At 35.7% G+C, this 5,313-nt stretch overlaps 1 non-coding gene across 1 annotated transcript; it reads left to right on the top strand.

The window, feature by feature from the left end:
- Positions 1–1,960: 1,960 nt before the first annotated feature.
- Positions 1,961–2,062, top strand: LOC132000436 (U6 spliceosomal RNA). The gene has a single exon (XR_009399308.1). It is a non-coding gene; the product is annotated as a U6 spliceosomal RNA (small nuclear RNA).
- The last annotated feature ends 3,251 nt before the right edge of the window (positions 2,063–5,313 follow it).

Genomic DNA, 5,313 nt, shown 5'->3' with positions numbered 1-5,313 from the left:
ATAATAGTTTTTATTCTAAAATTTATTTGGAAATGCAATGAAGTTAGACTACCTAAAACTGTTTCTAATAAAAAAAGAATACAGTAGGAAAAATTCCAAAAAAATAATATTTTTAGTCTGAGTGTTGATTTTTAAATAGATTTTAATTTATTGATAGAGGTGAAGAGGAAACAGTAAATTTGTGGAGGTCTTTTATGAAATCATTCAGTATTCCAGATGAGATTTGAATTAGGTCAATTTGTGGTGGTAGAATTGGAGAAGTAAACTGAATTTAGGAGAGGGATTTATTGGTACGACTAAGAGGTTTTTGTGGGGGATTGAGTTACATGTACATGAAGACCAAGCATATTTTGTCAAGTATGATACAGATGTTATTTTCTAGCTTGTGTCATATCTCTAGATGTGTAGTATTCAGAAATAGGAATTGTTCCCCCATACTTAATGTATTTAAAATAATGCAAGTACTCTTAATAAGCTCCCCTTTTTTGGTATCAGCTTCCCCCACCTCCCACACACTTTAAAAAAAAATGTATTTATTTGACAGACAGAGATCACAAGTAGGCAGAGAGGCAGGCAGAGAGAGAGGAGGAAGCAGGCTCCCCACTGAGCAGAGAGCCTGATGGTGGGGCTTGATCCTGGGACCCTGGGATCATGACCTGAGCCGAAGGCAGAGGCTTTAACCCACTGAGCCTCCCAGGCACCCCCACTTTTTTTTTTAAACCAAATATAACCTATCATTTGCCAGTTCAAAAATGAGTTGGAGTGTCCTATATTTAGATGTTATTGTAACAATTCCTGCAAAGCAACATGGGGGCTTAAGTGGATAGGAGAGGAATAAATGAAACAAGATGGGATTGGGAGGGAGACAAACCATAAGTGACTCTTAATCTCACAAAACAAACTGAGGGTTGCTGGGGGGCGGGGGGTTGAGAGAAGGGGGGTGGAGTTATGGACATTGGGGAGGGTATGTGCTTTGGTGAGTGCTGTGAAGTGTGTAAACCTGCCGATTCACAGACCTGTACCCCTGGGGATAAAAATATATGTTTATAAAAAATTAAAAAAAAAAGTAAAGCCTTGGTATCTGTGTATCTATTAGGGAATATTTGGGGAGCAAATACATACTTTTTGATGACACTAAAGCATTAATAAATTCTATATCCTTCTAAAAATTTAGCACTATTATCATTTGAATAATAACTCTTTTACCTTCTTACATTTTACTATTTCAGAATATTAGGCAACATCTTAATTTCAAGATGCTTAACAGTAATACATTTAGTAATATAATTTGAATATTTCTGTATTTGCTCTGTGAAGTAAACATCCTGTACAATACCTATTACCCATATTTTTTGAAAACCAAAACCATACTTTTTAACCTACTTGTAAAGTAGGTGGCATTATATACTCATAATCTGTTTAATGATATGTGTATTAGTGACATACTCTTTCTGCCGGTATATCTTAGCTTACTGTATATCAGGTATATGTTCTATACTTCTATATTGCAGTCTTCAGTCTTTAAAATAATATCAAACTGAAAGTTACCATAAAGACTACTTAGGGAATCAATTTCTAGTCTGATATTTAAAGCTCAACTAATTTGTTGGTCAACTTTTTCTCTCTGCTAACATGATCAAAATAAAAATTACTTAAAATATACGTAAAATAGGGGCGCCTGGGTGGCTCAGTGGGTTAAGGCCTCTGCCTTCGGCTCAGGTCATGATCCCAGGGTCCTGGGATCGAGCCCCGCATCGGGCTCTCTGCTCAGCAGGGAACCTGCTTCCTCCTCTCTCTCTCTGCCTGCCTCTCTGCCTATGTGTAATCTCTGTCTGTCAAATAAAATAAATAAAATCTTTAAAAAAATATATACGTAAAATACTGTCTACAGTGTTTTTGTTTTTAGTCTTTCCACACAATATATAGAAAAGCCAAGATTTATATTACAGAGAGAATATTATACTTGCTTTAGCAGTATAATACTAAAATTGGAATGATGGGGAGATTAGCATGGTCCCTGTGCAAGCATGACATGCAAATTTGTGAAGTGTTCCATATTAAAAAAAATTTAGAAAGAGGCACCTCTAAGTGTTTTGAAACCGTAATACCATGAGAAAAATCAATTCAGATGAAATCTGATTTTATGATTAACGCTTAAGGGATTATTTTTTATTAGTTCAATGTATTCATTGAAGAATTTTAAAAAAATGTTTCAGAGACCAATGAAACATTTATCTCTGCTTTTTTTCTTTTTTTTTTTCTAATGCAATTGATTTGGAATGGTGAATTTTGTTACATTTGAGGTCTGATACACTGGGCTGAGCTTTGTCTAAGATCCTCATTCGTGGTGTGGATTTTGAATGAACATTTTGATGGCTAAGAAGTGCTTGAGATATTTTTACTCATTTGGCCAGACCTACTTGTGAGAAGCATAATACGTTTTTTTCCAGGTGACTGGTAAGATTGAAGAGTGCAGTTAGAAACATTTATTGTAGACATTGGCCTAAAGGGTGAAATCTCAGACATTCTTTGACCTACATTTTTTTTTTTTCTTAAAGAATTAGTTTTTATCTTTCTTTCTTTCTTTTTTTTTTTTTTGTCAGAGAGAGAGAGAGAGAGTAAGTGAGCAGAAGCTCACTTGTGCAGCAGGCAGGGGGAGAAGCAAGCTCCCGTCTAAGTAGGGAGCCTGATGTGGGGCTCAATCCCATGATCTGGGATCATGATCCCAGCTGAAGGCAGCTGCTTAATGACTGAGACATCCAGGTGTCCCTCTTTGACCTATCTTCAAGCAAGAAATCACACAAAAATCTGTTGATCATTGGGATAATGGAATTTAAAGTCTAGGGGTACCTAATTACACTACAGTGTTAATTATGAATATTTGTTATCAGTTGAATTTTACATAATCATTACTCCTTAGGCTCAGAAACATCAGAGAATACAAAATACTGTGTTTTAAATTTTTTCTAATGATCATTTTCTACCCTTTGTCCTAATGCTATAAGGTGTCAGATTTTACTTACTCAATATGTTAATTCAATATAAATTTCCTCTGTGGATTATATTTCTTTCATCTTCAGAGCAAAACTATGCTTCTCAGACAACTGGGTCTCTTTTTAATTCTTTTATTTCACCTCATATGTCACAATTGTAATGAAGATATATGGTATTCTATCTCCTGTGCCATCCCTCTGGGTCATATCAAGTTATGATTATCTGTGTGATTAGGTTACTGATGTTACTGGGCACATCCTACTTATTCTGCTAATTTCTTTAGACACATTCTCTCAAAGAGAAGGAGCAGACCAGATATTCTGCACTTAACATCTTTAAGGAATTTTTTGTATTCTCCCATAAAATTGTTTTAAAAGAAGATTTATCTACTTTTGAATATTTTAAATATAAATTAACAGTTACAAAAATTTTTGAACAGATATATAGTGATTTTTATCATAATTATGAAATGATTGTATAACACATACAGGAAATAGTATGTGTCATATTGTCAAACAACAAACAATATTAAATGGGTAAAAACCAGGATTCATGTTATGAACACCATCATGTGTACACATAAAAGGAATATATATTGTCTAATTTTGCTAAGTAATAATGTATAATTCAATTCAGTTAAATTATAATATAAGAAAATATTATAAGATAAGCAATCATTAATTGAATCACAGGACATGAATGAATTATTTACATATTCCAAATGAATAACAAATAGACACTATTTCCTATAGATTGTTTGGTCTTTACAAAAATTGCAATCAACTCCCTTTAGTCCTAGACCCTGAAATGGCCATTTGCTTAGAAGAAATTTATTGGGAGGCCCTCTCAGTATCAAAACCTATACTATAGATTGAATGTGACTCCTAAATTCATACACTGAAATCCTAACCCTGAAGGTGATGGTATTAGGAAGTGGAATTTTTGAAGGTGAGTATTTTATGAGTAGACCGCTAATTCTTGGGATTACTACCCATGTAAAAGAGATCCCAGACTGGTGTGAAGTGGTATCTCATTGTGGCTTTGATTTGTATTTCCCCAATGCCAAGTGATGTTGAGCACATTTTCATGTGTCTGTTGGCCATTTGGATGTCTTCTTTGCAGAAATGTCTATTCAAGTCTTCTTCCCATTTCTTGATTAGATTATTTGTTGCTTGGGTGTTGAGTTTGATGGGTTCGTTAGAGATTTTGGATATGGGCCCTTTATCTGATACGTCATTTCCAAACATCATCTCCCATTCTGTCAGTTGTGTTTTGGTTTTGTTGACTGTTTTCTTTGCTGTGCAAAAGCTTTTGATTTGGGGCACTGGGTGGCTCAGTGGGTTAAACCTCTGCCTTTGGCTCAGGTCAAGATCTCAGGATCCTGGGATGGAGCCTGCATTGGGCTTTCTGCTCAGTAGGGAGCCTGCTTCCCTGCCTCTCTTTCTGCCTACTTGTGATCACTGTCAAATAAATAAATAAAATCTTAAAAAAAAAAAAAAAAGCTTTTGATCTTGATGAAGTCCCAGTAGTTCATTTTTGCCCTTGCTTCCCTTGCCTTTGGCAATGTGTCTAGGAAGAAATTGCTGTGACTGAGGTCAAAGAGGTTGCTGCCTGTGTTCTCCTCAAGGATTTTGATGGATTCCTCTCTCACATTGAGGCCTTTCATCCACCTTGAATCTATTTTTTTGTATGGTGTAAAGAAATGGTCCAGTTTCATTCTTCAGCATGTGGCTATCCTATTTTCCCAACACCATTTGTTGAAGAAGCTGTCTTTTTTCCATTAGATATTCTTTTCTTGCTTTGTTGAAGATTAGTTAGCCATAGAGTTGAGGATCCTTTTCTGGGTTGTCTATTCTCTTCCATTGATCTATGTGTCGGTTTTTGTGCCAGCACCATACTTTTCTTGATGACTGCAGCTTTGTAATATAGCTGGAATGGTGATGCCAACAGCATTGGTTTTCTTTTTCAACATTCCTCTGGCTTTTTGGAGTCTTTTCTGGTTCGATATAAATTATAGAATTATTTATTTCTATTCTGTGAGATACCACCTTACACCAGTCAGAATGGCTAAAATTAACCAGTCAGGAAATGACAGATGTTGGTAAGGATGTGCAGAAAGGGGAACCTTCCTATACTGTTGGTGAGAATGCAAGCTGGTGTAGCCACTCTGGAAAACAGTATAGAGGTTCCTCAAAAAGTTGAAAATAGAGCTACCCTATGACCCAGCAATCATACTACGGGGCATTTACCTTCAAGACATTAATGTAGTGATCCGAAGGGGCACCTGCACCCCAGTGTTTATACCAGCAATATTCACAA

This window comes from Mustela nigripes, chromosome 13, assembly GCF_022355385.1.
Source record: "Mustela nigripes isolate SB6536 chromosome 13, MUSNIG.SB6536, whole genome shotgun sequence".
NCBI classification, from domain to species: Eukaryota; Metazoa; Chordata; class Mammalia; order Carnivora; family Mustelidae; genus Mustela; species Mustela nigripes.
Note: the sequence above shows the minus strand (reverse complement) of the source record. Positions and strands in the feature narration are given on the sequence as shown.